The sequence below is a fragment of the Bombus huntii genome, chromosome 11 (genome assembly GCF_024542735.1).
Source record: "Bombus huntii isolate Logan2020A chromosome 11, iyBomHunt1.1, whole genome shotgun sequence".
In the NCBI taxonomy this organism is placed as follows: domain Eukaryota; kingdom Metazoa; phylum Arthropoda; class Insecta; order Hymenoptera; family Apidae; genus Bombus; species Bombus huntii.
Genome location: NC_066248.1, coordinates 10964687 through 10987673, shown reverse-complemented (window position 1 = coordinate 10987673; position 22987 = coordinate 10964687). Strand labels below are relative to the sequence as shown.

The following is a 22987-nucleotide window of genomic DNA, read 5'->3' as shown; positions in this document are numbered from 1 at the left end:
TTTGTCCAACGACAACCAGAACATGCAAAATGATCGTATTCAGAAGCTACATTCATCCATAGATTGAAAAGTAGAGACAAATGATGATGTTACGAATACCTATTGTTTCTACATCGACTTCGAAAAAGGAAGAAAGTATCTATATGTTCCACATGTATATTCTTTTCCTTTTCTCTTTAAGTTGAAAATTTGCTATTGTTTATGCTGTCTTCTTATCGTAAATGAGCTTACGAAAGCAAAACAGTTCTTAAGAATCGAACGCTAATCGCGTCCTTGCGTAGCGAAATTAAGAACACAGAAAGAGTGGAGTTAATAACAACTAAGAACAAAGCACTCGAGGAAAACTAGAAGATGGACGAGTAACCGACGTCGATAGATATCCAAAGCTTCCGCGTTTCTATGACGGGCAGATAATTTAGACCTAGGTCGCGGCCGGAAATCTCCATCGCCATCGGCAACTCTGCTCGGTTGCATAATGCATCGAGGCATACACTCGACTTCGCTCGAACGCGACGACTCGTTCGACAACGGTCTAAGGACCTCTTACCCGGATGATGCTGTGCATCGCGATTTCAAGGAACTTGTAACGCGGCCCTTCTCAAATATTCACGAGTCGTTCGTGTATAACCTCTTCCTCGCCGACCCATCGGAATCTATGAATTCTATTCGTCCCGTTGTTTTCTGTAGGACGAAAGTACCCTCGGTAATCCGGAGTCCGATAGATTCGAGAACCGTTCGTAAACAGATACAAGAAATATCGTGGGATTGACTTTCGAAGAAGAACCAACGAGAAATAGGAAGCACTGCCATTCGTACGTTCAAACTTAGGCTATACGATGAATTGCATTCGTTTGAGGGAATTTAAGTTGCGACCACTTCGAGCTTGGATGTTTGATATATTCCATAAGTTTAGAAATAATTCTATACAACGTAATTTCGTTTCTTTCTCTATCGTAAATTTGTCTGTGTTGATTGAATATATTAAAATAAATACTGTTGGAGGATTGACTTGTTTGTATTCCCTTGGACGATTTATCAATTAATAATATCAGTGAATTGGCAAGTTACAGGTAGCAGGTTATGGATTTCTTTTTTACGATATATTCCATCGAATAGGATAATCGGGTGATTTGTAGTGAAATTTGATTTTAAAATATCATGTGCTTCATTAATTTATTAACAGTGCTAAAATTTCTGTAATTGTATAAAAGATGAAATATTCGGTATGACAGATGTTTAGGAAATCAAAGTGAAAGAAGTATTCAGAAGACATTAGCCTAATATAAAATGCAAAGTAGATGAATGACTCGTTAGTTCTGGTTTACAAACGAGCGATTTATGAGGTCATTATAAACGACGTAAAATAGAAATTAAAGTATTTAGATATAATTAAGTTACTAAGTCCGTATATCTAAAAGTAAAATATTTTAAATACCTGAACCCATATCGCAGCAATTTGCATGATTATTTCCAAGGAACTTACCTGAAAGAAAAAATAGAAGCCATAAATACGATTAATCAAAAGATAAATGTCGATTACACGCGCCATTATTATAATCATATTTCTTCATCAAACGACGCGCGTCGCGATTTAACGATAGCTAATCGATACGTTATGGCGAACAGACCTATTTTCGACGCAGGTCCCGTTCGAATTACCGACGTCGAAATAAAATTAACGAGCGAATGTGAATCGCGTTACACGCGAAACCGCGCAACGTTCATTTGTACAAAATGAACGCGTGCAACGACGCGATCACGCTCGATGTTGGAAAAAAGGGGGTGAAAGGGAGGGCTAGAGAGATCGGAGCTGTTCGAAACGTCATCGTTTAAACTTCCAGCGTTTATTCGACCACGAATATTCACGAAATTCGTCCGGATTGGAGACGCGCTCCCGCGTTGACAAATATTTTTCCAACGGTACGAAACCGTCGCGCCGTGGAAACCGACGAATAAAGTGAAATAGAGTGAAACAGAGAAAAAACGCGCTAACCTCTATTTGCACGCGTGTTTTAGGAAATTTTGTTCTTCTTTTCAATGTCTCGTTTAATGTTGAGAATAGTTGATAGACCAGACAGGTTCGAAATCGATTCCTTTTTGTATTCGTTTGGAGAAAATGATCGTTTATGAAACTTGTATCGGAGTAAATATGGAATTTGAGCACATAAAGCACGTACTTGAGCGTGATGTGTCCCAATTGAATTATCGTGTTGCAAGAGATGGTGAGTTTTGAATCGAATATTTGATACACACGTTCAGAGTACATCCAAAATCGATACTCTTATCTCTACTTACTTTCTATCATCTGCAAAAGCGAAAAACATAAAAAGATTACAACACGCGTCGTTAAATTACAAAGGAAAACTACAAAATCGCAATTTGTTCTTCTCGAAAAGCTGAATTTGTTAATCTCGAAAAACTGAAGAGCAGATACAACCAAACGGGTCCAGCGACTCGTGAGATTCCATGCGACATTTGAAGCGATCACAGTGTTGACGATTCCGCGACGGAACGGAGAATTCCGCGTGAAAACAGCGGGCAGTGGTATATCCATCGGTCGATTTCTTTGTGGAACGTTTCCCCGCTTTGTCAAATGGCCGACGCAAATATTTCCCTCTGGTAACGCGAAACATTTTCGCGCCGAAAACCGGGCCAACGAGATTCCCCCGGAAAGCTCTTATTCTCTCTCGCTCGCTCGCGATGCAAACCGCACGAAAGCAACCGACGAAATGGAATTTTCATTTCAAAGCGCTACCAGCCTCCATCTCCGCCCTCTCTTTGCGTCTCTCACCCTTTGCTTCGTTGCCTTCGTGCGCGCGTTTCAGTTTTTATCGGACGTTCTCTTTTCAGGGAAAGGACCTCTCTTTTATTTCGACAGCCATACACGTTTACGTACATACAGCGCATACCCTCCTGGACACGCAACTCGTGGCCTGCGTGATCTGACACTCATTCTCTGTATGTCAGTCTGTCTGTCTGTCTATCTGCCTCACTCTCTCTCTCTCTCTCTCTCTCTCTCTCTCACTGCAACGAATCTAACGGTAGACATAGAACAACCCCATTCAACGCTGAAAAGGTCACGCACAAAGCGACACGAAATGGCTAAAATGTCAGCAGGGAAAAGCCGACAATTACTCGATGCATCGCTGTTTCGTGGATCGAACGACCGACTTTCCACGGGAGCTGTTTCCATTAACGAGGAAAATCGCTCTGGTAATTGTCGAAGAGGAAGGAAAACTTTCCACCCCTTTGATTCTATCTTTCTTCGTTCCTTCTTCTCTTCAAAGCCGTGGTTCCCAGTCTGACTCTCAGTTCGTTCTATCTGTCGGTCCTTATCTCCTAACATCTTCTATCCAAGCGAAGGAAAGTTCGAGGAAACACCGACAACAAGTCGCGAAAAGAAGAACATCTCGCGTTTCTGCCAGACAATCCCGACATTCGAAGAATCCTATAATTCTCGTCGCTAGGGATTGTAATTATCGCGACGGGATTCCGAAATGGCCAACCTTTCCGTCGTGTTATTGCGACGCTGGAAAAACTAATTATGGAACGAGAGCCTCCTTTATACCAATAAGTGCCGGGGCTTTCTTTGACCGAACTTTTTAATGCCTTTATCCTTGTTTTATTATGCTTCTGTCCTCCGTTCTCTTATTTGATCGTTTCGAGTCACGTTCTTCCTCGATATTTTTCTGGATAATACTTTACCGGAGAACGAAATATATTTACGATTTGATGAAACGAAATCGTTCATGAACGCGTGAATACATCGTTTGTTGAATTATGAAAATCATCGAAATTATGCAAATTCGATTCGCATCAATTGTGAATTGAAGTCATTATCAGAATTATCGATGAAGATAAACGGCGATGGACATAAATGAAGATAAAAGATGAATACACAGCACGGCGCTGGCGCAAAAATATCCGAGGGTAGTCGCTAAGGTTTAATCTTCCGAACCCTACGTTTTTCGTTCTATTCGCTTCTTTCTTTCTTTTTTGCTTGACCTTCGTTCCGCTTCCATCATATCCCTCCGTTGCTGTGTGGGCAACCTCCGGTATGATAAATGTTGAACGCTAGAAAAGGTGCTAATTATCAGAGGCAAACTATCCTTTGGAACGTTGCGACCCTTCATCTACGAATTTTCAAAATCGAGGCCATTATTCCTTGCAACCTAGGTGTCTATTGAAACAAATGACCTCCGGATTTCAACTTTGCTCTTCCGTATTTCCTTTCCTTATCAATTCCCCACTCTCAGATACATAGAAGTAAATATAATTTTTACGTATCATTACGGTATTCTATGAATATCTGCAGCGCTATGGTACGTGACAGTGGAATTAGAAGATGCCGGAACGTCTGCCGCTTGGCAAGCGACTCTTCCCCCTAGGCACCGTTAAAATTCACGATCCCGACCCTCGTCAGGAACTCTAATAATCCATGGTTCGACGAATCCTGCGAAGATATTCATAGACCTCCAACAGACAATGGCGGCAGAACAGAAGAAATAAACCAAGAAGACGGGGGTGGGGGGAATAGGAATCAAAGGAGAGAATAAAAAGAGAAGAAAAATCGTTCCTCGAACAGGTAACAGCATTAATCCTGTAGAGATCATATTTCTATGCGGTGTATTTCAGGGATATAGCGACTTTGGCCTAGGTTATGACCCCAATCTTTATGTAAAGACTATACTAACGCAAAGAGTGAAAAAGAATTGATTTTAGTCAAGTAGGCACGATCTATAATTAATAAACAAAATATAAACATTATTCTGTGACATCTTAAGCTGTGAATCGGAGAAGACGAGTTAATTTATTACCGAAACTACCAATACTTCGGCGTAATAACATTTTTATTCAGGAATCGTTAAAGCCGAATTGTATCGTACGCATGTCTGCAAGGATTAAAACTGAGCCAACTGTAGTTAGCTCGTCTTTATTATCTTTTAATTCCGTATTATAGAAAATTAAACAACGACCCAGTCGTAAGAGTAAGAAATATTTATAAGAAACATTTCGAGTGTCACCATACGATTATTAACCATACTCCTCACAGGGTTAATAATCTTTTAATTGAGGTGCCGAAGGATGCCGAAATTCGCAGCTCTTTTGTATCCCCCTTTCGACCCGTTCTCGAGGGCGTAATCTTTATTCGAAAGTTACTGGTAGTTTCCTGGCTCGAGGCGCGTAGTTGTGTCGAGCGGCTTCTAGCTCGAGGAACAGGAGGGTAGACGGGTTTGTACAACGGGCGACGATATTCCACGGAGGAAAACTACCAGTTGGTGGCGTGCGGTAGCCTCGAAATTTCCGTGCAAGACCGAACTACGGTTCATGCTCGGCTGAACCTGATTTACTCGGTTCGGCTTTCTTAAAGCGGATGGTATGATTAGGTCCGCGGCTTAGAGCAGCTTTGCTCGTTTGTGGGTCACCGTTGCCGCGCAGAATCTGCATTAGAATTCATGTTTCGAGAGCGTTCTCGCGCGACGGACGACGATAACGAACATTGTCTTCGAGATCATACGAGTCGCTCGCTTATTTGACAAATCGGTAGACCCCATACAACAAAAATTAGAGAAAAATGATGAGTTTGTATAAGATAAGTATCAATCAAATAATTTGGCACTAAAATTTCAGAGATTTTAAAAAGGCATTTTGGCCTGTGAACAGTTTGTATATCGTGGCTGATGGTTCAACGACTCGCGAACTCTGACGTCAACGTTTTATTTTTTACGAATACGTTTGCGATTGAATACGAGGCAGTATTGTTCACAGAATCGACGATTGTCGTTGGAAAATATATGACGTCAATGTCAAGAAGACTCTATACGTTGTTTAAAAATACACCGAGTCATGAAGACGGACTCGTCAAGCCTCGTAAAACCTTCGTTTTGATCTCTGGCTCTCGTATAATCACGAAATTTATTAACAGATCTTGGTAGGCCCATAGTTATTGTTCGAATACAAAGATGGAAAAGTTACGGATTCAGAAATGATAAGAATAGCACGGAGTAAGTAGAAGAAATGGCCAATTACGAGAATCGCAACTTCAAACGAACGAGCCTTTCATAATTAAAGAAGTCAGTCAAACAGCGTAACCGGGCTAATCGCACTATGTTTGCATAATCTACTCGAAAACTCGGACGTACGTCTCCTATTTTCATTGAATTTTCATCCAGACGACCGTGTTTCACCGTTCAACCTTTCTCTTTCGCTCGTTTCTTCCTCGCCCGGTACGTGCCTCCGGAGACCCGAAGGAACGTCAAATTCTTCGGCCCCTATGAAGTTTACGTCGCTTCTATTTTCATGAAATTCTCCTTCCGACGCGTGGAGGAAGCAGTCGTATCCTATAGCCCCGTGAAGCAAGAATATTATTCCTCCTTAAAATTTCTCTGACGCCCTTTTACCAGACACTATTCGACAAATAGGACGTAGGGAAAGGGCTTAATGGTTTTAAAAACAACGAGTCACGTTCATTTATTTAGCTATTCAATGTGACGAAGGCGACCGAAGTCTCGAACCTGGACCTTTTGACGTCCGCACGGCAACTGACTGAAATCGAACATCACCGGTTCGATATCGGAGAATGTTTAGATTATCGACGTTCGGTCCGCCGATACAAGGAATAACAATTAATCTGCAGTCGTGAAATGCTGTTCGTAATCCATACGAGACTGATCATATGTTTCGATCAATAAGAAATTAACGCAAGATCAACGAGTCGAGAAACTAATTGAATTAAATATTTAAGATTGAAAAAAAGAAGCGTAGAAAGCAACAATGGATATTAACATTCTTAAAATATGAATATGGAGAAACTTTCCAGCTGATTTTCCCTCGAATAATATATTTTAAGAAACACTCTCGCGATTAATTTTGAATCACAAAAGTTACGAAACTCCAAAGTTCTTACCCGTAAAAAAAGGTCATGACGTGCGCGAATGCATTGCAAAGTAAGAAAAGGTTGAACGGAGGTCAAAAAGTGTGCAGTCGGAATTAGAGAGTCGATGGACGAGGCAAGAGAAAGTTAAAAGAGGTGCGAAGAATACGCTTGGCTGAACTGTATTGTACACTTTACGCAAAAACTGTGTAAACTTGTGCTGTAGTAAAAATACGAATAAAAATCTCCAAGTTTCCTTCCCCATTTTAAACTACCTTCTTTTCATACATACGAACGAGTTCAACGACCTGTTACATCAAAGTCTCTGACAGAATGACCGACCCTGGTAATGTACTTAATCGACGAGTCGAAAGTCAAAAGTTTCGACGTGTATCGTGAAAGATACGAAGTTGTAGATAATCGTATCGGTCATTTAGTGAGAATCACTTCTCGTATCTTATCTAGAGAGAAGCAAAGGCCAATACAACATATTTGATCCATTTATTTTCCTTAATTTTCTTTACCGAAGTATTTTCAACCACTTCCACATAAATATAGCTATCAAAAGATCAGCAAATGTCCGTAAAATGAAACTATATTAAAAATGCATGTCTGACAGCTATGTTTCCGTCCAGCGATCCAAGTTTGCTTCCTTAAACCTTGACATTTCACCGTTGCTCACCGGTGGCTTTTCCAATTTTCCGGGCGCGGTATTTCATAATCGGTCTGGCGATGGCCACCCACGCGACCCGCTACCGAAACGTCATTTCTATAACGAACTAACGAACTACGTCATTGATTCAGTTACGTTACGAACGACGTGAAAAATCTACCGACGACGTAATCGAGACGTCACAATGCACCTCACGCTTCGATATTTTTGAAGTGGAATAATAATTAATCAGTACTTGCCCAATGTTCTAAATACGATTGTTGACTTTCTTATTCTTTGGTCGACGACTATACGCGTTTCATTAATGTCAACTCTCCTACAATATGGAAAATATCTACTGCGCTGTTTGTATGTATCCTTAAAAGCAAAATCACCTTTTAAAGCTACATATTTTTTATTTTAAAAACAACACGCTAATATATTTGAAAATTCCAAATCTCTGCTTTCCCGGGAAAAGCATGAAAAATCGTGGTAACGATAATCCGAAAGATTTACACAGTGGCACGGGAACGCGCAACGGTAGTGCGGCCGTGTTACCCGGAAGCTGATGGTAATTTCGTTCGGAGTGGGGACAACGAGAGACGGACACAGTGAAAGGGGAGTCAGAAGGAGGGAGAGATAGAAACAGCAATCGTGGGTGCACCAATCCCATGGAGACGGAGACCATGGAAACTAGGGGCTTACGATCGATATAGGCTCACCGTAGCCTACTGTCCTGGACCTGCTCAACATTCCGCGACGTGAGTTTCATGTCCTTCGCCCCGACACGTTATAAATTTCGAATCATTGCCGATGGAATTTGGTACGAGCCGCGCGCATACGTTCCGTTATCAACAACAATCTAAATGTTGAGGCTGTTGTATAAAATTCGAACGCCGATAAGCTGTTGGAAATCTTAACAAGTTTTTAATTTTGTCACATAAGCGTAGGATTAAATTCCAGTTTTTTGAAACAGTAAATGAGTTACTTTCACAAGGTCTTTTTACAGAAGATGACGTACATAATAGTAGGCTTTAAGCAAATAATCTTTCTTTGAGAAAATAGTCTAAGAAAAACCGTAAATTTTAAAAAAATAATATTCGTGATCGTTGAATGATCATTGCTTTTCCCTGCTTTTCGATTGATGTTTTGTGGCAGATTTTTTAACCGTTGAATTAGATTTAGAAAATCCAACATAATCGTTGAGAATGACGGTGGACGTTGCCTTCTTTTTATTCTTTTTTTTTTTTTTTTGTTTGCGGAGTCTACTCAAAGACTAGCGAACCGATGACAATATTCAAGTTTTGGCAAGTGAATTTCTTCGGTGGAAACGAGAAATCGATTCGCGATCTCGAGTAGTTATCTTTAGCAAACAGTGGCGGGTAATGCGATCGAAGCTGATTTCCCTACAATGAAGTGCCTGTTTGCACAGAAAAGCAAACTCGTACACGTTCGAAGACGGTTCGTTAATACATACGTCCAGTATCATTTTTCGATCGATCGAACGTTTAATTCGTTTCGCGTTTCAATGGAATCTACCAGCGGAAAAACATCATATCGGTTTCGAATATGAACCGAGTGAATGACGTCTCGCATAAAATGTGTGACCGTGAATCCTTTGTTAGGAAATGCAACGAAGGCGCGCCTTTGTGAACACGCGCCCGTGTGTACGTAACATCACCGTCGCTCTCTCGGTTTTCTTTCCCGGCTTTTCAACCTGCCCCATACCCGTGACATCCTCTTTTTCCGCAACACACGATTTACCAGAAACTTCCTTTCTCACGAAACAACTAGGAAAAAATTATCGAAGTTTCTGATAGAAACATTCAAAGCCACCTTAACAGTTCCTGTGTTCGGCTGTCGTATCGACGTTATCGATCGTTAATTCCCTTCGTCCCAAATTGCAATTTAGTGCCATGTCTGCTTGAGAATGAATTTAATATAATTACGGTATCTATAACGATCCACAGCTTCTAAATCTATTTAGTTCGCGATATTCGATTCTCGATAATTGCTAAAATTCACGGATCCAGTTTTAGACAACACATCTACATGTATATACGATACATCTAGTCTTATAAATATCGAGAAGTCAATATCCTATCGTTCCATTGCACGCCAAATTATATTCCATATATTAATTATATTCCATGTACACACAAGTGGAAACGGGAACCACTTATTTTTATATCTATGTACGGTCTATTCGATCACCTAACAAGGTGTTTCGCATTTTTCCATTCAAACTTCCAAATCCGTATGCTTTGTCAGTAAAAGTAAGACTGTAATGTCGTGCAGTAAATGGTCTGTAATTTCTTCACTATGAAATTAGAACAAAAATATGAAACGTGAAAAACTCGATAATACTTAATAAACAGTATTCGCAACCTCCTGCCCTCCTACGGTTACCTGATCTTATACTTGTACATTTTCATTTGCGGATCACCCTAAATTTTACAAAAACATTCAAACGAAATGAATTAATTACGATACTCAATATCGTGTGCGAACAAATGCGACCAAATCACGAAGAAATTCAATTTGCATTAAATTCAATAGCACGACGATATCAGGTCTGCATCGATAAAGACGAGCAACGCTTTCGAGTGGAAACATAAATAGACCGTTTACGTCACTCTGAATATTTTTGTTGCAACTACACAACAGCATTTCCATAGAATTCGCCAGGTATTTATGGACATCTTGAGATATTAATTTCATTTTTACTCGTAAAACACATTGACGAACCTTTAAGACAAACACGTGGAACACTGTACAAATTGCAAGCACGTAAATCCATAATGAAGGTATCTATCACGACAAACAAGTGTCCATAAGAAAATCCACCTTACACTTGACTGCGATATTCCAAAAAGTCGTATGCAATAATAGCATGATTAAAGGAAGAATCGCGCCTCTTCCATTCGGCCGCGTTTCAATTAATCGAATTTCGAGCATTCCGAGCGTCGCGTCGGTGGAACGAGCGTCGGTACAAATCCTCGACACTGGCCAGCGCTCTCGATCGCGCGCGTCGAGTGTCCCAACTTGCCGCGGCTGATATCGTATCACCTATACCGAGCTTAAAGGTGATGCGTGTGTCTGCGGCATACCTAACCACCTCACCAGCGTGCACCATCGCTCCTACCCACACGAGCACGAGTCAAGCCGCGTTGGTGAGGACGGGGATAGTACGCGGGGCTGGATGAACCCTCCCGATCAATGCAGCAGCCCTGACGCTCGACGATCCCGACAGGACTCTCTGCTATCCGGCCACCGTGTATGCCACGCACAACCACCATGGAGAAAGAGTCACCGATGGATGGAAACCGAGGAAACAGACGCGAACCGAAATAGGGTGAAACGAAGAGGGAAACGTTCGCATTAACACGTGCATGCATATGCGTTTACGAGGTGATGCACGTGTGCATCGTCTGCACGTTGTTACAACCACGAATCTCGGCGTGTCTACGAACATTCCGAAATTACAGGCTAGATGGTTTGTATACTTTCTCCAGTAGGGTGGTTCAAGGCAGGAGAGAGGTACGCTTTCCAGCTACCTATTGCGATCCAAGTTTTACGGTGGATATATTGGAAGGTGGATGTGTCTCTTTTCTGGTTGAGGGTTTTGAAGGTTTCAGGGTTTCTTGATGAAGCTTTCAAAGAAGAGATTGAGATGGTCGCTGAGAATTTTATGCGCAGATTGAGAAACGTATGGGTATGATACGATGTAACATAGATTTTGTAGACACGTGTTTGGTCTTTTTCAAGATAGAAGGATGACTTTTCTTTATTTAGTAGAGTGGAAGCCTGCAACAAGTAGTACTGCATAATGTACAGAATAATTCGATCAACAAATTCAATCCATTCTAAACTCTCAAACAACAACAGTAAATAAACTAGATCATTTATAATTCTACCTTCCTATTGACAACTAGAAAGAGAAGAAGAAAGCTTTGTAGGTACAATACAGCAGGTACTTGGAATATTCAATGGCTAGGTTCATTTCCGTTTCGAATTTCTGTTTAATTTCAATCCACGGTCTATGAGCAAAGACGAGTATTCCAGTGGAATGGATAGTAGTACTGTCATATCCTAGAATCTTTTTGATTCGTTTCAAAATTCTCTGTTCCTTTACTTCCGAGATGATAAATAGGACATCGTAATTAAAGAAGACAGCAGACTAACCCTGTGGAATATGCACTTCTACTTCAAACTGATGAACCATTCTACGAATTACACAAAGTTAGCTCGACGCATGCGAACTAACGTTTTCCTAGAAAATACCGGCGTCGTCCTACGTTTTCGTTCTGAGAACATTATCCCCTATTTCCTTCAAGTATACAGCCGGCATTCAATCCCTGTCAGCGGGAGGAGGAACGAAATTTAATGTCATCCAATCTAACCGCTTAGAATACACTCCTAGTTGCAACGACAGGGATGAAGCTGCCGCTAATCCTGTTGCTTTCCTCGCAGAGAGAAGGCATGACGTAATTTACACCGGTATATGTGTGCACGTTCAAGCATAAATTACCGCTCACGAACGCGCTCGTTAACATCAGCTACACGGGTTAAGAGCTTGCGTAAGCTTAGATGCGTTAAAGTACGAATGAACGCGGCCCGTAGCGGCATCAGCGACCACTTCCGGTTCCTCTTGCGCCGCCGGCTGCTCCGGGTCAGGAATACGTTCGAACGTCGACCTTCGTACGGTTAAACAACCGTGGAAGGACGCATCGTTGAACGCGCTCGCTGATATTTCATAGCCGACGAGCTCGGTTTTATACCCGGTTGAACTTTAATTTCACTGTTCGCCCTGTGTTATAACTACATTAATAGCCGCGTCTTGGTAAATTATCGTTGTCTTTGTGTCGGACAAATTTTTGCATAAAAGTTGTTGCCATCTGCAAACAATCAGTCGTAGATCTGTTTGTGCCCCGCAATAAGGGGTTAGGTTGGGTTAGAAGTACCTTCTATTCAAATGAAATATTACTAAATAAATGAAATATTATATATATTAAATATGAATATAACGTTAGTGAATTCTACAAGAAGATTAATTAAGAGATGCTTTGGAAAGAAAACAAATATTAACATAATGTATAGTTTGAAACAATAAAGCTGCATAAGCAATCGTCTTCTTATTATTATTCTTCTATTATTATTATTACTATTATCATCATTCTTTATAGAATAACTATATATCGTTCTTTTATATGTTAATGAATAAATATAATATTACGCAAAGATACATCTTAATAAAAATATCTGCCGTATAAATTGCACGAAGACATTTAGGAATAATTGTACATGCACATAGTATCCGTACATTGAATTAAATATTAATTCAGTGCTAATACGCTCTCGTAAAACTCACGCCCTCGCACGTTTCATGTATTCGCAATCGGCGAACGTTTTCGATATCGACGTTTACAGAGTCTAACGAATAGCGCCAGTTGGCGTCTGCTCAGAAATTAAACAATATTGGTTCGTCTAATTCGCGTCACTCGATAAATCAATCGCAGATAAAATGGTATCGTTCACGAGTCATTGGTCAAACACCAACACACAGAAACGCGGATTCGGAATCAACGGCCTGGACAGATTGAAATAAAACTTGAGATTAAATCGGATGACGTTGCTCGCGCTGCCGCGACGCTGCTGCATGCCTCAACGACTCGTTTACTCGATTCAAGGCTTATAATTACTCAGCCCGCGAAGTAGGTCGCTTTCTCCTCGCCACTTTACGCAGTCATCGCGAACGCTCGTTCCACCGAACCAGCCCGTTCCACCAGGTTCGCGATTCAACCAGAACGATCCGAGGAAAAAAAACGCGTTCTCCAAGACTACTTTCATCAACCGTCGGTACTGATGATCTGGTTAGGTCATTATCAGTAATGACCCAGCGTTCCGCACGTTTTGCTTTTCTACGTGAAACACGAAACTCCATTACATTAAGGTTAAACGAAATTCGGCAAAATTATAGCTCCCGTCTTGCGGAAACGGAAATTTGGTGTGTGTTTTTTATTAAAAAGAATTGAGTTTCGAGAGTTAGAGCCATAGCTATATGTTGACTTATCTCATGTTCGTTTTACTTGATAAGAGAAATGTTTTCGAATTTTTCATTCCTCTTGCGTCTTTCTTTAGACGACGTAACAAAAGCTCTTGTAGTATGGCGTTTCAACACATCCGCTACCGGCGATATCAGCCTCAAATATAAAATCACAAGGTTTTGAAACAAGATTAAGAGAAAATTTTGTGTATCTAGTTTCGTTGATAATAATAAACGATGCGTGAAAATCGAACGAATGTAAAATTTCTGATAATAAAGATGTTTCATTATATAATGAAAGACTCGTTGAAACTCGCTAAAAACAAACAGTACTTAAATGATAAACGATGAATGACAAATAATTGTGTTTCGTAGTATTTCAATCGTGATACAACTAATCGCACCATTATTTCTAAAGTCGATTGATATCCAATACTTCCAAACCTTCCAAATTTCCTCAAAATCAAAGTTACATTTTCGTCCCATCGGCAGAAATCGATCGATCTCTTTGAACGGCGAGAATTCATTGAATAAAGGTTCGTTAACTGCAAGCGTAAAATTACCATCGATTAATTTTAATGAGCTGGCTTGAATACGAGGGGAAACAGAGTCAGAGAACAGCCGAGAAAGATTCGAGCTGAGATTCCGGATAGCAAGTTAGTGACTTCTTTTTTCTCCTAATCGCGTTCGGAATAGTTGCGTAGACGACGTGGCAGATATCCTTTAGCACGCAATTCGAGGCGAAATAAACAACCAAAAAAAAAAAAGAAAAGAAGAAAGAAACAGGGAGAAGAAGATAGAAGGAAAAAAAGAGGAAAAGAAGCTGGCCGCTAATTGGCCAGTAATTTTTGCCAACCGCGATTCCCTGGCTCGGTGAGTCTGCGGCTCGACGAGGATCCGGTAACGGTAGCGAACGGGTAATTACATCGCTGGTAATGTTAACCCGCAGGAAAATTGCCCACCGGAAGATCCCAACGCGCGGCGCTTTCCTGCTTGCCGTGTCGTGTATCCGTGAACCTACAACTCGTTCGAGATATATCGCACGAGCCGAACGAAACTTCCTTCGATCGACTCTCGATTGAATATCTATAGGAAGAGCAGATATAACGCGATCAAAAGATTGGAAGTGAAATGTTTCTTAAGAAAATGATAACCTGAGGAAGATCTGCAAATAAGGAACATGCAAATTTTAAAGCCGAAGAAAATTGAATCGATGAGGAAACTCTCGTATCAGCACTCGAAAAACGATGTCAGTGGAACATAATTTCCATTCTAACATTACTTAGATTTTAGTTTTACCAGCCTTTAGTATCCACTTTAACTCTCTTATGTATAAAAAGGATATAATTCTAATTGTTTACACTCCGAGTTCCGTACAATACGAAATTCGTATCTTGCTAGTTACAAGAACAGGTACTACTTGTAAATTAAAATACATGCAAGAATGACAGTTACGAACATTATTTTTCAAGACTTTCCTAGAAATTCACAGTTGCTTCTTCGAGGTCCTGAATAATAATTATTCATGTTGATAATGTGAAATTGGTAACTTTATGAAAAGTGGATTTGATCAGTTTGGCCTCTCAAAGCCTCACTTAACGTACGCGAATGTTGAGTACGTTAAAGCACCGAGTACGTCAGCACGCCACGTGGAGAAAGGTCGGGGAAAAGCGTTCGTTTGCGTAGAAAAATATGGGACGTAGCTTTACTGGGACAACGACGTCCTTGTCCCATATCGAGCAAGCTATCCCGAAGTGTCTTCCTTTTTCTTAAAAAGCTTGTATTTTTCAATTACCGAGAACCCTGAGTTCCAAGGAGGGTTGAGACACTTAAAGTTTGAAAAATTGAAATAGAAGGTTTGTCTTGCGGAGGACTTCTTCGATACCCCATAAAAGTACGATCCACGTGTAAGAACTACGAGGATTAATTATCCAATTTGCCAAGTTGAATCAAGAAAAACGGACGAGGATTTTCTCGATACAGCACGAACTTTCAAAATACATGGGACAAGGGGAAACCGTAAAACCCGTGGCTGGGTTATTCGCGTTGACATCAAAGCCGGGTATCTCGAGCGGACGCAATAACCAATGAATCACAGAGGCTCGAGGAATTCGGAACGAAGCTGACCGACAACGAGGAGGTGTGCGCGTTATTCGCATTCCAACCGGATAACGATCCAATCTATCAGGGTTCCTTCAACGTTCCTTCAACGGTGTCTCTCGACTTCGAAGCGTTCGCGTTGACGGATTCCAACGTATGGAGATTCCCACCGATCGCTGGTTGCTGGTTGCCAGATACATCTGTACTTAGATATAGGCACGTACACGATCGCGTATGCGTACACATAGGTATAAATACATATACGTACGAATGCATACGGGGTGACCCAGATTTTAATAGACATTAAACAAATTTTGTGAATATATGTAGATTATAATCAAGCTAGAAACGCTATACAAGTATTAGCCATTTAAGGCTTTATTTAAAGGTTATACCGAAGATACGAATGATATGGCAATAGACTTGTGATTACTATGATATAAGACAAGAGTAGGTTTACAAACAATGTAATTAGCAATTGTTAGTACTTCGTTTTAAACTATTCATCGTTTCTGTCAATACAGAACTGACAAGAAATTGAATTTATTGTCCTACGAAGCTCATTTTGATCTTGTTTGATCTCAATGAGCCAATCTAATACTCGTGCGATATATCTTTTTGTTCTAAAGTTCTCCGCACATAAAAGTCCAATGCTGTAAAATTCGAAGCGATATTGGAAGCCAAAGTATCGTTCTCTTCGTATTTTACTCTAACTTTTTAACAAGGCTTCAGACGACCTATGGTAGTATAATATCTTTTTGCTGAATTATACCAGTAGAATATACTGAGAAAGTTTGGCAGTTTAACTCTGGGACACCCTGTATACGTGGAAATACACATGTATATCTACATACTGACATATGTACGCATATACACGTGATTCTAACTCGCGAGAGGACTTGCCGGTTTGCGTTCACCGCACACCTCGGCTAACCCGTGTGCCAACACGACCGCACTCCGCCACTGTAATTACACGCCGCTGCTAACAGGTATTTCGCCCGTGGTATTTATACAAACTAAATAATTCGTGATCGAAAGACCTTCCTCATGGCCGGCCAGCAAAAATAAGAGTGGCACAGCCCTTTGATATCACGATAACTTTGATGTCCCGTTTTCGCGTGCCATCGCGGACAGCCACGCGCCGATCACCCTTGCCCTTTATCCGAATGCCACGTATCGGATAATCGTCGAAAATGACGCCAATTTTACTCGCTCGTTCTAGCGATTCGAATCTACATACAATTCAGAAAGCGTTTGGACACTTAGCATAGAAAACTTTCACATATATGTGTATTACGTGTGTTATGTAAGACATTTTGAAATTTTATACGTATTCTAATGAGATATGGTCAATTATATTAGAATTTAAAACGAGTCTGAAACCACATAGAAAAAAGTTGTAAGGTATCGTATGTATGTATTTAGGAAAAAGTTAAGATGCGTGGTGAATAACCATCTTAAATATATAGTACGTGGCAAAGATGCTCTCACTGAATTTTATTGAGAATTCTTTAAATACTTCTAAAATCTCTGGGAAAAAGCTATGCCAATCGACTTCGTAAATTGAAACGCATAAATCATAAATATGATTTTGGAGATTTTTCATGGAATTTATGCTACCTCTTTGTGATAAATAAATGTATGAAAGTAATATTTCCCTTGAAATATTGAATATTAATTACGTATCTAAATAACGTGAAATTGATAACTTTATGAAGAGCGATGCCTTCTGAAAGGTTTCGTATATCGGAATCGATCCCAAACTCTATCCATATAATCTCGATAGTCGGGTTTCATTACAGTGCTAATGAAATTTCAAAATGTTTCTGAAAATGTCGCGATACTTTCGTAAGCTGCCGCATAGATATAATTGCACGCGTTGATTTTTTTGTCATATCCGCTTTTTCTTCTTTTTTCTCTACTCTTCTTTTCGATGTAGATTGAAATATGTGGGTATAAATCGATTGGGCGTGTACACGAGGCTAACAATACTATCGATAGGTGGGCAAAGTTGCATAGTTTATGGGACTATGGTGAATGGTTCACTGCGTGGGCATCATAAATGACGAATAACGTACCGAGACAAGAGACAAGTACTTGACGATTACGCGCCAACACCTCGGGAACCTTACCTGGACATTCATTGTCACGTTGTATAAATATTCTTATCGCTTGTTGGTGTATCGATTCGAAGTATTCGAACAGTATTTTCTCAGGATTCGAGTATTTACGTGTGAGGTAGAAAAATCTTGGTATTCACGTGTACTCTTGTGATACGGTTGGAGAACAATAGGAACATTTGTTTCATTGTAATTAGCGTTAAACGTGTCAGAGTAACGGATGCTTCGCTGTTGTTTGAATGGTTTAACAGACACGATGTTAATTCATAGCAGATAAATGGAATCAATGAGCAATTTCTTCAAATGTAGCAGCTCACGAAAGAATTTGAACATTTATGGATTTATGGATTTCTGTTATACAATACATTTCGAGATTTTATTAACGCCAGTAACGAGACACAAGTATCGTGATTATATCGGTAAGATTTGTAATAGAAACGAAAATATACATAGAAGACACTACGTGATATTCGCTGCAAACACAGAGCTTTAAAAGTTCACGATTCTCAATATTTTCAAACTGAATTCGAATTTTACTCATCTCAGCACGATTTAAATAAAATTTAGGAAACACCCCTGTAACGTACGTAATATATTCGTAAAAGTTTTCCATTAGCGAGTTGCAAGTAATAGTAACTGTCGCTTCTCTAATGCGTTCTCTTCGTTTTTCTAATCGAAGGATTATTCCGTTATTAAGCGTCACAACTTGATCCGTAATTGCTGCTAATGATGCACAGCTGGGAAACGTTATTCTAAGTTTCCCGATAGAAACAACGTTGGAGAACTGAAACGCAGGTCCCAATGGACGAAAGCGTGCTGCTACACCGAAGCACAACGAATTACATTACAGTGTGCAAACAAACGTTTCAGACTGTCGAGAATAGTTCAGTTCCGACAATTAAAGCCGAGACCTACAAACAGGGAATAAAGCCTGCGCGTGTTTCGCTATCGGACTTTGTCGAAAGTAAACGTAGTCGCATTTAGATTCCATTTTTCACAAACATAATAAAACACTGCTCATTCGAAATTAATATACCACCGGTTTAATTCGACATCTTTGCGAATAACCATTGCAAGTGAAATATTGACATTAATCAATAAAATGTTTGACAACGTTTGTTGAGAAACCGCAACCATTACGAACAGGTGATGAATTTACCATTTTTCATTTCTTCTGAAATTTCATATGAAGAGTTTCATACGCAACTGTGTAAAAATATCGAGTGACCCATGTTACTAAGTCTTGTAAAATAGTTAATTAAATAATAGCTAATTTATTTTAAAAATCGCAGTGCAGTTAAGATGATATCAAGTATTAAGTTCGAAAAGTTCGTAACGTTTCTAACAATCGATATAAATGTCCGCTGTGAATTTAATGGAATCTAGACAAAAGATTGCAAAAGATGGACCGACAAATTTACTCGATAAATATATAGAATTTTTATTCGTTTATGAAAATCACTTTAACCCTTCGCACTCCTATGTCAAATGTGACTCCACATCAGTTTTTATCTCAGGAGCTCCTTTGTCAAGTCCCACTCGACATTCTTTCAGTCCCACTCTTTTTTGTGAAATGTGCGAAAGAAAACCAGGATTGCATCCTGAAAATTGTTTCAAGATATATCATACGCTTAAAAATTACAAAATACAACAATAGTGTGAATAAAACTGATATTTAAGTGAATTTGTTTCTTCCTTTATTTGTTTAAGTTGTCTTATTTTTTAGTTAAAATAAATTTCAAATAAAACACTTAAAAGCATTGAGAGCTGCTGGTAACGAAATTGAAATAAAATTCAGAGTGCAAATGGTTAATAGTCTAAGACTGCCACATAGTACCGTATTAATAAATACGTCTTTTTGAGAAAATATTAGATTCCTAAAAAATTGGTGAGGAAAGCTGGAAAATATTTGCGGCGAAAAAAGAGGAATCGATAAACAAACTAACGGAGGAAATTTACGAAAACAGCCAACTTTGCACTGCTGAAGCGGCCGGAGAATAACACGCTGACGGGTATCGAAATCCAATATAGAGGGGTGGCGAGCAACCCCTAACCCCTACGCTTAGCTGGCGCATATATCTAAGAAAGAACATTAATACTTCATCCACCATGTCGCCGAGCGATTTGCGTTACGGAACTCGGCGAACTGATTTAAGTTTCAGCATCGATTATATCCCGCAGCACGTGTGGCCATCCTGTAAAAACATATTCCGCCGCACGTTCTCAACTCTTTGTATATTTATTAGAATTTGTATATTTATTATTAATCAGCTCTAAAGCGCGGACACCGAAAACTCTCATCCCGAAACTTTAACGCATTTTGGCAAATTTCTACCAAACCGATTCTATTTTAGATATCCCTTTAGCCATGTGTACGATTAGAAGTTCTTTCTGGTAATAGATGCTTAATTCTCTACGCTACAGTTGCAATATTTTATTATGTACGTTAGAAATTGTATAGTAGGAATTTATCAGATACTATTCTGTCTCTACTCTTCGTCATTAATAGATGTTTTATTCTTCCTAAGAAAAGAGAAAAATTACGAAACTTAGCGTTAGATAACTACAGCCAAATTAGGTACTAACTTAAAGGTATCGGTCAGTAAGAATTATTCGCTGTCTTACGAAATAATGAATGAACTGTTGTTTATACAAATCTATATTTTTATAGACGCGACTAAAGAAATGAAACTTAAATTCGAGTTTCACTTACCAGATATTATACTTATCGAGTGTTTGACTTTGAATATTTTATTATATATGTCTCCATGTTGTACAAATTCTATGGATTTTTGCACCTTGAAATTTTCGATAAATGCATAAATCGCAACTGATTAACGATTCCACGCTCGATAAACATTTGTTGTAGAACTCATCGTCCAACACTCAATTCTCCCGACGATTGGAGCGAAAAGGAAGGTGAAAAGGAACGCGAAGGCAATGGCGGAAGCGAGAAATCGCGGGACTCGCCCCGCGGGGCTAATTTACCGCAGAAAATTACCCACGGGAAACGGTGAACAAGAGTTTTTTTCTGGCAACGCGCACCGTACACGTACGCTATAAGAAACGGTCTTCGCTTCGCGAAGCGGCAAAAGAGACTCTGGAGAGCGCGATTCGTCTTCGTCGTTCAATTAAAGGTACTCCGGGAACGTTCGATGTCCAACAGACTCATCCTTTACTCCTCTCCATTCTTCTTCGTTGTTTATCGTCTTAAATAATTCTCTCCTCGATCTTGCGGAAAGAAATGCATCGAAAAGACCGCGAACGCCTTTTAAGTAACTACGCAGCTGGCTACTCAATACAGCTTATTAGAGTTATTAGTGTTTATTTGAAAGTAAATCTTGTTTAATCATCTTTGAAAGCGAAGTAAATTAATTGCTCACGGTGTATATTCCCCATTAAATTACAGCAAATGTATCGTTTCATATTTGCCTTTAGATGACAACGATATTTTCCGATGAACGAAAGCATAAGAAATATTAAAAATGTTCTACGAGTTAGGATATGATAAAGATTACATTTTGGAAGGCATTCTTTTATGTTTGGGAAATACTCAATCTTGTATCAAAGAAACAAGTAAGAAAAAGAAATGAAAATGCAAGATTAAATCCGATCGCGAAGATAACGTAGATTGTTAAACTGATACCTATTTATATCGACGTGTTAATGTGCACGATGATTTGATAAAACGTTCAGATGAGATCGAAAAAATAAGATTTATTAAATAAGTGGGTTTAAGCTGTTCAACATGCATCAGTAAACAAACGTACATTTCCGGGAAGGTTCTTCTTATTGCATCCAAAGCAAGGAAGTTACTCAAGATGCCAATTAGCGCTCTATCAATCATGCTTTTCCTCGTATAGGTAATCTCGTTATTACGTTACCTTCTCTTTTTTTAACAAGCTACATCGTGCACTTTTGTATCTATTCTCCACAGTTGCGGATAAACGACTGTCATCGATAATTGTTTATACGTAGGAATGTTTCTCTAGAATCATGTTTTCTCCTAAGGTATTTTTCTCATATCTACGTATAAATATAACAAAAGAAGCAGGATTTTCCGTAACAAAGAAAAAACAGCTTAGGAAAACTAAGAAAGGAATCCGAACAATGAAAGTAACCGGTAACGTCATAAATAGAAAAAAATAATACTAAAACACAAAGGAAAGAGAAAATACGATAGCCTAGACGTAACTTCGAATGAAAATGACCTCCAAATCTCTAGGATATCTTGGGATTAAGGGGTGTATTCCGAAAATCTGAGAATGCTAGCTTTAGATGGAGCTCTAAGTATTTTAAAACAACTGATATGCGATGTGGTATACACGAATTATAAATAAATTATACATGACCGACAGTATACAGCAAATCTAACTGTTGTCTTTGTGTTTAATAAATACAGAAAAATAGACAATGGAATACATATTTATTAATAATTCGTTAATAATTCTTAAAGTCTCGTTCGACGAAGGCTAGGTCAACGTTGTCTCGATCATCATAATGGTCTGATCGAAGAAAATGTTTGCAGCTATATACATCTATAATAAGAATAAAATTGTTTAAACAATTTAAAACTTAAAGAATAAAATTGTTTATAACAACATGTAAATCAAATATAGAAGATAATAAACGTAAAATATCTATCAGAATCGAGCTTTGAATAAACGTATATGCTAATGTAATCTTCTACTCTCGAACAAGATTATTAACGTCAACTGTGTTAACACGATACAAACTGGATGCTAAACTTTTTCACCGAGCAAGTCGGTTTAAATCTCCATTTACTGGGTTCTATTAGAATAGGAGACAGGGTATCATTATACACGCGACATTACCCAAATCACCAGCAAAGAACCGCGCGCGTTGGCCACCGCAAAGCCCACCGCAAATTCTATTCCGTCACGACTCCGATCGCGGACAACGCTCAACAACCGAGCCAGCTTACTTTATTCGTTGAAATATCATCGAATGAAGGCAGTCATTAACTTCGACTGGTGACCTCGTAAATTCCCCTGAACGGTCGCATCGCCGGTAATTTAATTAACGAATGGCCGATCGTGGGCGATTTAATTCGACGCATTGTACGCTTCGAAATGCCGCTTCGAAGGACCGAATTATCGTACGTAACGACGAAAAACCGTTCGACGATCCATTTTCTAATGATGAATTTTCTACGATGCATCGCGTATATTGCT

At 39.4% G+C, this 22987-nt stretch overlaps 1 protein-coding gene across 6 annotated transcripts in view; it reads right to left on the bottom strand.

Annotated features, from left to right (window-relative positions):
* LOC126871100 (mucin-5AC-like) overlaps positions 1-22987 on the bottom strand; it is a 329637-nt gene that overhangs the window by 221940 nt on the left and 84710 nt on the right. Inside the window, exon 2 of one of the 6 annotated variants that reach the window (XM_050629513.1) lies at positions 1436-1483. The exons of the other annotated variants lie outside the window; for them this stretch is intronic. The gene's annotated coding sequence lies outside the window, so the exon portion shown is untranslated. The remainder of the gene's footprint in view (positions 1-1435; positions 1484-22987) is intronic. 6 annotated transcript variants of the gene reach the window in all.